The sequence below is a fragment of the Hemitrygon akajei genome, chromosome 7, assembly GCF_048418815.1.
Source record: "Hemitrygon akajei chromosome 7, sHemAka1.3, whole genome shotgun sequence".
In the NCBI taxonomy this organism is placed as follows: domain Eukaryota; kingdom Metazoa; phylum Chordata; class Chondrichthyes; order Myliobatiformes; family Dasyatidae; genus Hemitrygon; species Hemitrygon akajei.
Genome location: NC_133130.1, coordinates 151,519,851 through 151,532,017, shown reverse-complemented (window position 1 = coordinate 151,532,017; position 12,167 = coordinate 151,519,851).

Genomic DNA, 12,167 nt, shown 5'->3' with positions numbered 1-12,167 from the left:
GTAGAATAAAGACATGCTATGGCATCAATGAAAATCTACACGCAATGTGCAAAGTCTAATTGTACAAATAAAAAAGAAAGAAATAATAAGAACAAAAATAGTATTGAGACCATGAGTTGTAGAGACCTTGAAAGTGAGTTCGTAAGGTGTGTTCACTGCAGTAGCCTGATGGTTGAACTGTGTAGTATGGGAACCATGTTTTCTATACCTCCTTCTTGATGGCAGCAGCAAGAAGAGAGTATGGCATGGATTGTGGGTGTCTTTAATGATGGATACTGCTTTCTTTTGTCAGTACACTTTGAGGATGTGCTCAATCATGGGGAGAACTTTTCTTGTGATAAACTAAGCTGTATACACCACACTTGTAGGCTTTTCTGATCTTGGCATTGATGTTTCCATACCAGGCTGTGTTGCAATCATTCAGGATACTCTCTACTGTGCATCTACCAATGTTTGTCAACATTTTAGAAGACACACTGAACTTGCACAAACTTCATGGAAAATAGAGGTGCTTCTGTGGCTTCTTTGAAATGTACAGAAATTCATCACAAATTAAGTCCCAAGACAGATCCTCTGGTATGATCATGCCAGAAATTTAAAGTTATTGAGGCTCTCCACCTCCCATCCCCTGATGAAGACTCGCTCATGGACAAACCCTCGATTTCTTCCTCCTGTAGACAATAATCAGCTCTTTAATTTTGCTGACATTGAGTGAGAAGCTGTTGCAGCAGCACCACTCAGCCAGATTTTTAAATCTCCCTCCTATATTCCAATTCATCACTACCTTTGACTCAGCCAACGACAGTGGTGTCGTCAACAAAATTAAATATGGCATTGGAGCTTCACAGTCATTAGTTAAAATTTTGCAGAGCAGAGGACTAATCACACAGCCTTGTGGTGCACCTGTGCTGCTGGTGATTGTGGAGATGTTTCCAATTTGAAATGACTGGGATCTGCTAGTGTGGAAATCAAGGACTCAGTTGCACAAGCAGGTATTGAGGCCCAGGTCTCGGAGTTTATTGATTAGCTTCAAGGGGATGATAATGTTGAATTCTGAGCTGTAGTCCATGAAGAGCATCTTGATGTCTACATCTTCACTGGCTAGATGTTCCAGAGCTGACTGGAGAACAAAATAAAATGGTTTCTGCTGTTGACTTTTGTGATGGTAGGCAAATTTGAGTGGATCCAAGTCACTCCTCGGGCAGGAGTTAACATGCTTCATAACCAATCTCTCAAAGCACTTCATCACAGCAGACGTAAGTACAACTAGAGAATAGTCATTGAGGCAGGTTACCACCCTTCTGTTGGTTACAGGTATGACTGAAGCCTACTTGAAGCAAATGGGTACTTCAGACTGCCAAAACCATATATACACACTTGTCCATGAATGTTTTTATAAAGTCCAAGACAACCATAGTGTATTCATTCTGGTCTTTAGATGAGTCCCTGAACATGGCCCAGTCCACTGACTTGAAGCAATCCAGTAGTCAGTCCTCTTTCTCCCACAATCACCTCTTTGTTGTCCTTGTGTCTGGTGCCTTGGTCTTTAGTCTCTGCCCGTATGTAAGTAGGAGGACAGCTGGATGATCACATTTCCCAAAATGTAGTCTAGGGATGGAATAGTAACCACTCTTGATGGTAGTGTAGCAGTGATCAAGTATGTTAGTACCCCTGGCACTTCGGGTGCTATGCTGATGGTGATCAGGCAGTGATTTCTTCAAGCAAACCCGATTGAAGACCCCAACACTGATTTGAAAGGCAGCAGGGTAGGCTTTTTCTTTACAAACAAGAGAAAATCTGCAGATGCTGGGAAACAAAGTAATACACACAAAGTGCTAGAGGAACTCAGCAGGCCAGGCAGCATCGATGGTAAAGGGTAAACAGTCGTCATTTTGGGTCAAGACCCCAGTCCTGATGAAGGGTTTCAGCCTGAAACATCTACTGTTTACTCTGTTCCATAGATGCTGCATGGCTTGCTGAGTTCTTCCAATATTCTGTGTGTATTAGGCTGTTTCTTGTTTGTCTTGGCACTCAACACATTGATTGCTTGCTTAACTGCTGCCTTTGGTGGTATGCAAACTGCAGTCAGGTTCACAGCAAAGAATTCTTCTGGTAAATCAGATGGTCAGCACTTAATTATTAGATGTTCCATGTCTGGAAAGCAAGAGTACGACAAGACTCCTATGTCTGAGCCCCACAAAGTATTTATTATGAAGCACTGCTCACCTCCTCTTGCCTTCTCCAAATGTTCTGCAGCTTGATCCATCTGATTGTTCGAGAACTCCTCAGGCTGGATCACAGTGTCTGTCGTGTCCACAGTGAGCCATATCTCAGTGAAACAAAGAATGCAGCAACCCCTTACTTCTTCCCAATACAGCAATCTTGTCCTTAGGTCCTCTGTCTTGTTCTCCAATGATTGTACCTTGGCCAGGAAGATGCTTGGAAGAGGTAACCTCGTACCTCAATGTTTTAATCTGTTTTAAAGTCTGCACTCATGCACTCTCTTCAAGTTGAAGTTCATTCAGCCATACACAGGAATACAGCCAAACGAAACAGCGTTTCTCTGGGGCCAAGGTGCACAGCACAGAAAGCACATACAATTATGATAGCTGGAAAGCAAAGCTACAAAAAACATTAAAATAACAGTAATAATATAGCCCAAGTCCCTAAGTATCATGTCCTATAGATTGATGGTGCAAGGATGCTGCCCTGGAGCCACATTTCTGCAAGAACAAGTCACAGCACTTCTTCATTTCACACATGTGTAGTCACAGACAAATGCAATCCATCTGGGACAGCTCTGATAGGAGGAGTCAACTTCCAAACCAGTGCGGAATCCAACGACACATATCCAGCCTCGGTGTAGCCTTTGCCGGCGACTGCATTGAGACCTCATCCGTGCAAAACCCAAGGCAAATCAGCTCGCCAGTTGTTGGTCTCATCAACGAACCATTGAATCAGACTCACAGTTTTTTACATTACCCATGTCCATCATGGTCATATGATCAAAGGATAAACGTCCAAGCCAATCATTTCCATTGCTTGTTGGATTGCACACCATGTGGGTGGCTAAAGCACGCTGCACCACAACATGTAGCAAGTCCAGCTCCATCAATATCCAGCAACTCTCTAATGGGGTATATCTGCCATGCTTGATGTCTCCAACAGAGTCTCGCAATTGCATGAAGGACATAAAGGATGAACAATTGCATCTTTGGTTGGATTCAGAGAGGCCACTACATCCAAGTGCATCACCATCTTACTGGAAATGGTCAACCTTGGTCCACTTCAAGGTGCTGTATTAACATTCCTGAGAGTCAAGTTTACCAGGTCATACAGAAGATCATAAAAACATAAGACCATTTAGACCAGGGATTCCCAACTGTTTTTATACCATGGACTCCTACCATTAACTGTGGCATCCATAGACCACAAGTTGAGAACTGATGGTTTAGACAGTTCAATAGTACATTTCTTAAAGGAATGTTACAAGCTGCAGATTGCAGTGTTCATAGTTCAGAAGAAATATAGGCATCTGTTAGTCTCGAGAGACCATGGATTTGTGCCTTGGAAAGTTTGCAGGGCACAGGCCTGGGCAGAGTTGTAAGGGAGACGGGCAGTTGCCCATGCTGCAAGTCTCCCCTCTCCACGCTACCAAAGTTGTCCAAGGGAAGGGCAAGGGCTGATACAGCTTGGCACCGGTGTCATCGCAGATCAATGTGTGGGTTAAGTGCCTTGCTCAAGGACACAACACTCTGCCTTAGCTGAGGCTTGGAATAGCAACCTTCAGATCACTAGACCAATGCCTTAATGATATATATATATATATATATATATATATATATATATATACACACACACACACACACACACACACACACACACACACACACACACACACACACACACATATATATATATACATATATATATATATATATATATATATATATATATAGCAGAATATCCTATAGTTTTGTGACCAGCCCACAAAACCTCATCATTTTGCCTGGAGTAGGAAGCAGCAAAGTAGGAGGAAGAAGTTTTGCATTAAGGAAACAAAATAGATTGTAGTACTTGCAATATAGTAGAGGAAATGGAGAATGTTCAACTAGCATCATTTGTGATTGTTATTCTCTTACTGATGTTGTATTTCCTGAAGAGGCAGCAGTCTTTGATAAAGTTGATCCCATCACCTTCACCCAAATTCCCTCTAGCCCCATCAATCTAGATGAGATGACAGTTTTCCAGATGCATTCTTATTTATCTTATCACAGCAAGGGAATCATTGGATTAACTTTATCTCACATCTGTATCTTTGTCCTTTCAATGATCCAAGTTTAGTTATACCCTTTATTTAATCCACATACTGCTCTTGATACATGAACACATTCTGTTGGGTTTATTTTACCTCTAACTCGCTTGTTTCTGTCATTCAATTATCAGATTGATTGCCTAATATATAACATTTGAATGGCAGAAATTTCCTTCAATTAAAGATTGAAACCATAGACTTTGTTGCATGTCAAAGGCTCCACTGCTCAGGCACTTGGCATTCCTCTCCCTGCAGCCTGAAACTGAACTTGACCAGACTATTCTCAACCTTGGTGTGGTTAGTAATCTGCAATGAACTTTGAAGCATATATCTTTGACAGTTGTTCCACCTATTGATTGTAGTGCAGAAAGTTGCAAAATGTGGCAGCCGAAGGTGAAGGACTCAGTTAATGACAGCAGCATTTCGTTGGACATGTGCAGAAATCCCTCAGGTGCCTTTGGGGCAAATAATGATAGATTCATCAATGTTACAGTCACAAAATATGCAAACACCGGCGTGGTGAAATTAGACAATTTTAGTTAGCACTTATTTGATTATGTGCCAATATGTGCAAGCTCGTTTTGGTTAATCTGTTTGTCACAGTTACTTCCAATAAAATAAAGCTACCCAGTGGAAGTACACGAAGTATTTACTATGCAGAAAAGAAAATCATGACTATTATTTAGACAGAGACTACAGATGCTAGAAAACTGGGGCAACATCTACAAAAGAATTCAAAAACAACTATTATTTAATTTACTCCTAATTATAATGTGCTTGATAATATGTTTGTCATCCATTATATCACTTACACAGAACAGCAATTACTTTTGATTCAAGTGTTTTGTGTTGATATTACTTTTTGTAGATTGATAGCTTTCTGCCTTTCATTTTGTATGAAGCATATATAAAAATAGACAATGATTTTTGATGCTAACAATTTGACGCTTGGTAACTTAGTACATATATCTACAATCAGGATGTCTGCATGAAACTCTATAGAAATAAAGATTACTAAAGAATTCAGCTTGCTCATTTTTACGTTGTACTAATTGGCTTTGTTGTATCACTTTGCACAATGAGTCCAGTGCAAACTCAAAGTACAGATTGGATCTCAGTTAATTAAATTCTCTTTCATACTTGCATTGCTGTAGAAAAGAAGAACAGAAACCAGAGTTTTAGTTACACAAAACACACAATTTTAATGTTAATTCAAAGAAATGAGAGTTCAAGTTCACCATTCCATTACAAAATTGAAGTTTGTTGTATGTACAGAGACTTTCTCCGGATATCTATAGATGGGTAATAAATGCGGACTTCACCAGCAGCACCTACATCCTGAGAATCAATTTTTAAAAACACGCAGTCTAGCAAAAAGAAAACAGATTGATGCACACAAATTTGCTCCCACAAATTGACAAAATAATGTGTTCTATAAAGGAATGATTACTTCCTGGTGTGAAAGATAAATGGAACTGCTGTAGTCCGCCTTGCCACTCCATTTGTTGACAAGAGTGTGGAAGAGGCCTTCTTCTTCCTGTTCAGATCACTAAACATTATTGATGCTTCTCTGCAATGGTCTGCTTCTTCAATTTGGGAGGCTGTTTGCACTGCTTTCCTTGACCATTGATCATCAAGATAGAAATCGCAGCCATATGTCTGTGTGCTTCAATCAGCATTCCCACACTTACTTAACTCACTTGTCATTATGTAATGTCCACTTGGAAAAGGGGCTCAGAACTTAACCCGTCACAACCCAGAGAAACTTTGTTAGTGGGTAAGTGTATACACACCATTAAAATGTAAGAAGAAACTCATATTTTACACTTGTGATTCCATAATAGAAGTACCTGTGTTAAAATAGTGGAATAAGTTTTAAACACAAGAGAATCTGCAGATGCTGGGAATCTAGAGCAATACACACAAAATATTGGAGGAACCTAGCAGGTCAGGCAGCATCTATGGCGAGGAACAAATAATTAATGTTTTGGGCTGAGATCCTTCATTAGTTCTTCCAGTATTTTTTGTGTATTGCGAGGGATGTTTTCTGTGTTTACAATGAGATGTAAACTGAATAAATATGTAAACTATGAATTAACAATCATTGAACGTAGATGTAGATATAGAGTAAATACTCATCTCCTTAACAATGGTCTTTACTACAAATAATTCTGTGCAACATTCCCTTACTTAGCCACCTTCTTCTAAGACAATTCCACAGCACTGAAGCTGGATGTTGAACAGCAGAAGATGCCTGTATGTGTCTTCCTTGAACTTTGAGTGGCTGCTGCACCACATTCGATATAGATAATGAACAAATCTTTTGATGTATTGAAAGGGAAGCTTGTGCAACTTGCCCTCTTCAGGGTACATTTACAAACACACAATCAATTCATGTGTAACAAATTTAACGTATACAACGGAAGGAGTTTTGGGTTTGGTAGAAATTTAAAATGTCAAGAAAGCTTCAACCAAGCTGGTTCAAACCATTGACTTACAGGTTTAATGTAAACAGGCCAGAAATGCCAGATGTTGGCAAGTAACTAAGCCACTTAACAATTTACCAAGGCTGGGTGCACCCGGTTTAATCCCTCTTAGAACCCTTGTCTTCTGGAAGCCCAGCAGGAGATTGAAGGTGAGCTTTGCTACATGGTGAAACAAGTACCTTTCCTACACAGATTGAGAGTCAGATATAAAACAATTGCTTCCTTGCTCCATAACACCCTTCCTCCTCCCCCCCACCCCCGAAGCAAATATACACACATACTGTAGGTACAGCATTCACTACTTATTCATCCTTCTGTTTTTACTGGAACCCACTACTGCAAAACCTTGAAGATACTCCTGCAGTACATTTGGAGAAGGAGTTCAAGGATTCACTGGCATCACCCTCCCACAACTCCCTCCAAATCCTCCACCAAAGAATGTAACAATGGAGGGATAAACGTTGATCATCCATAATACGATAGCAAATGAGAGTGGGATGGCTCCACACTTTAAGGCAGGGGTTTCCAACCTGGGGTCCACAGAACCAATTCTTAATGGTATTGGTCCATAGCATAAAAAAAAGGTTCAAAAACCCGGCTTTAAAGATTTATCATGTTAAGCTGAAGATACACTGCAAAGTCATTTTATCCAACCTTTTACTTGACATTTTCCTGTACAACCCTTAAGCCATAATGATTGCCACAGACAAGAAGTTTTGGACATGTGAAATGGGCTACTAAAATTATTCGAAGGGTTGGTATTGCAAGCTGGATGAAAAGACTGTCAATGAAAGAACAGATGGTATAATATTTAATACAATTTTATAAAAATATACAGTTCCAACTGAACTGATGATTAACAATGGGTGGGTGTCAAGAGAGTACAACAGTGTAGTCAATTCATGCAGTGTGTAATCAATTAATAATCCTTTAGGAATCTACATCATCAGTGCAAAATGCAAAGCGAGTGCTTTAGGCCCAGATAATTAATATGTAGAGCATATAAAAGAGACAGAATCATTGCTCTATTTTAGAAAACCATGATGATGTATTACACACCTGTACTTTAAGGATAACAGCCTGGAGGCAGCATACGTATATTGGTGTGCTCAAGAGCTATGAAGCAAAAAGAAGGCCCAGCCAGCATCATTCTCTCAAAAGCAGATGTGGTATTCTCGATATGCTGGTGAAAGACTCTTCTTGGTCTGCCTAAACTTGTCTGTCTACCAGCCTATTGAGATATCCGTGGAGGAATACTACTGATTGCCACATTCCAGCTGAGAGATGGACCAAAGCTTGGTGCAGCATGACATGGGCTCGGTGGAGAAGAGGTCTTCTCCCACTGAAGAGGGAGAGGCCAGAGTGGAGGAGGAAACCCCCCCAATTATTAATGTCACACTACACCATCCCAGGGCAAATGGGGCTCATTAGCCATGGCAGTTTATCTAGAAGAAGGAAAACTCCAATCTTAAATATCCACTGCCTTGCAGTTATATACACTCACAGGGAAGGCTTCGGGAGAGAACCCTGAGGGAAAATCCGGAGCTGCAGTCTCTAAGGCAGTCCTACATTGAGATCAATGTTGATTAGCAACTCCTGCAATGCTGCTTGTTCAAAACTGTATCGGTCTCTGCCGTTCCTTTGGGTTCATCAGATGTGTGGAGAGGGGGAGATTGCTACATGGGCAACAGCTTGCTCTCCATATTGTCTCGGCCCGAAACGCCGACTGTACTTCTTCCTGTAGATGCTGCCTGGCCTGCTGCGTTCCATCAGCATGTTGTGTGTGTTGTCTCCATATTGTACTGTCTAGGTTTGCATACCTAGATAGTTAGGACGCAATATCCTTGGCCATCTCTGACCGACGGAGACTCTCCCCTCACTATACCATCCCAGAGTGCCACTAAGTGGCAGCAGTGCTGTTGATGTGTACGAATGCAGTAGGGCAGTACTGAAAGCATTGACTATGAAGGAAAGGAATAAAAAGGCATTGAGTGGTTTGTACTTGTAAATAATTTATTATTATGAATAAAGTTTACTTTGCTAAAAAAGATGTGGTATTGACAATGAAATTGATGGTCAATGATGGGAAAGGGAGCATGAGGAAAGTCTGAACCGGTTATCTGTATAGCACCTCATTTTGAACATTCCTTCTCAGAAAGAGAGCGGTAGAATTAACATCTTCTTGGATCTGTCACTGCCTGCCCTGCTAGTGAGTGAATTACAAAGAATGACGAAATGTGTGAGTAAATTAAACTGACAGCATAGCATTTCCTTAAAATAAAACAAACCAGTTTACAGGTTGTGAGGCAGTACGAGGAATGGAGGGGCTTAGAGCCAATGCATAATATGCCTAACACCACACAAGTTGTGTTGTGCATGATCCAGTTTTCCACTCCTTTTTAGAACCCTCACTTTGCCTGGGACTGTAGGATTCTTTACAGCACTGTTGCAGCAATCGGCTTTGAGCTCTGCTTGGCATTGCCATCTTCTGAAATGGAGCTGTGACTTTGTCTCAGATCTTGAGCTCAGATGACCCAAAGGTCTTCTCATAACTCACTGCTTTCACAAATATTTTAAATATCTCTAATAATAATGAATATTTAAGACTAGATCAAGTAGATTAAGTATTTTAATTATTCAAAATTAAGGAGAGACAGTAAAATTAGGTAAAACAAAAGAAAAACAAACTGTTTATCCTCACCTTTTTGCCCTACTTACCTAAATGAGGCAGCATTACTTAGTCAGAGTCATAGAAAAGTACAACCAGAAACAGGCTGCTCAGCCCATCTAGTCTGTGACAAGCCATTTAAAGTGCCTACTTCCACGAACCTGCACTTATGTAGCCCTCCATACCCCGAACGTCCATGTACCTATCCAAACTTCTCTTAAACATTAAAATTGAGCTCACATGCACCACTTGTGCTGGTAGCTCGTTGCACACTCTCACAGCTCCCAGAGTGAAGAAGTTTCTCCTCATATTCCCCTTGAACTTTTCATCTTTAACCATGTCCTTCTTGGTGCAAAGCTGAGGGGTCAGGTAGGTCATTAAACTTCAATCACTGCTCAGTGTTGCAGGAGGAAGTTAATCTCCCTTTGATTTCCATTTCAATATTCCAATACAAAACTCTAAGAGAAAATGATCAATGAACAGGTTTGATAGGGAGCTGCTGACTGGACAAACACAATCCTGACTATTGCAGGACTGACTGTGGGTAAATTTACAGAGTGTCCATTTTATCCTTCTTTAATATCAAAAATAAGCAATGATGAACAGAAGTATGAATAAAATTACAACTGGCCCTCCTACATGGAAAGCAGAATAGTGTCCACAAAACTAAACAAATGTGTCTACAGAACTAATTAAATCAGTGCTATTACTTTTGATGAAATCACTACCAATCACTGACCAAACTAACCGGCCAGCTTTTATAAGTATTTGTTAAGTGCATTCAAAGCACTAAATTTATTTCTCGACTTTGGAAAACACATTTACAAGTGCCAACCTTGAAAGGTAATCCTTTGTGATAAACTAAAATATATCAATGTCAGGATATTTTCCAATTTGCAAGACCATTTTAATTGATGCTATTAGCACTGTTATCATTATTACTGAGTTGGGTTAACATAGCTGTTGAACACATCAGTAAAGCGTTCAAATTCAATATTTCACACTGGATTTCAAGAGGTATGTTATCCACCCTTCCAGAACTCTACAAGTTTGTAAGCGTTTTTACAGACATTGTTTATTACAAAGTCATCAGAGATAAAGGACAGATTAGAATATGCAAGCTGACGTTTTAAAACAAGGTGTGGAGCTTGAAAGTACAAAGCTCATTTGCTCAGAAATACATCCCTACTATGGATGTGTGCTTAGCACAATGCTCTTCTCTCTCTACACGCATGACTGTGGCTACCTGTGGCTAGGCAGAGTTCAACTGCCATTTATAAATTTGCTGACGATACAACTATGTTTGGCAGAATTTCAGCTGGTGACGGGAGGATGTATAGGAGTGGGATATATCAGCTAGTTGAGTACTGTCGCAGCAACAACCTTGCACTCAATGTCAGTAAGAATACAGAACTGAAAATGGATTTCAGAAACAGTAAGAAGAGGGAACACACACCAGTCCTCATAGAGAGATCAGAAGTGGAAAAAGTGAGCAATTTGAAGTTCCTAGGTGTCAATATCTCTGAGGATATAACCTAGACCCAACATATTGATGTACCGTGGAGAACATTCTAACTGGCTGTATCACCATCTGCTATGGGGTGAGGGAGCTACTGCACAGGATCCAAATAAGCTGCAGAGAGTCATAAACTTAGTCAGCTCCATCACTGGCACTAGCCTCTGTAATATCCAGGGCATCTTCAAAGAACGATGCTTCAGAAAGGTGGCATACATCATCAAGGACCCCCATCACCCAAGTCATGTCTTGTTCTCATTGCTACCATCAGGAAGGAGCTACAGAAGCCTAAGAGCACACACTCAACGATCGAGGAAAAGCTTTTTCCCTTCTGCCATCTGATTTCTGAATGGACATTGAAGCCATGAATACTAACTCACTACTTTTTTTAAATTTCTATTTTTGCACTACTTAATTAATTTAACTATTTAAAAATATATATACCTATATATACTGCAGTTGTACTACTGCTGCAAAAGCAATAAATTTCACAACATATGCTGATAATATTAAACCTGATTCTGATTCTAGTCAATAATCTAAAACATAATTTACAGTCATGCTTCTGCTCGATACTAATCTTCCCTAATCCTCAGGACATTTCCTCATGTTTCCTCAAGTCTCCTCTCATTCAATTTACTTTATCTCACTCTACCCATCTGCATATAATTTACAACATCCACATTGGTCTCTTTTCCTTTGTAAGTTTCAGTCCTAGAATGAGGAATGATGGAAACCATCCTCTGGTAAATCTGAGCTACGCAATAAACATTCTGCTGGAGGGACTTAGTGGGTCATGCAGCATCTATGGAAGCAAAAGTATGGCCAACATTTCAGGTTAAGATCCTGCATCAGGACTCAAGTACAAGCTAAGATTCACTGGGCTTGCATGATGCAAGATGTTGGAGTCTTGTAAATGGACAAAACAGACATGAGCCACAAGTCATAGTTTTTAGAATCAAGACTGCAGGAATCAAGAACTTGATGTTATAATAAACAAAAGCTTTGTGCGATATACATTAGTCCTTGGAGTGCTGCAGCATGATTTAATATTTGGAAGGTATCAAGAAGCCCAGACAACTTGGCTTCAGTATAGTTCACATACTCGGTGGAGCCTGTGTGGATTAAACCACAAATGGCGGATGAATGCTATACAGAAAGTGAAAAACTCCGGCAGGAAGG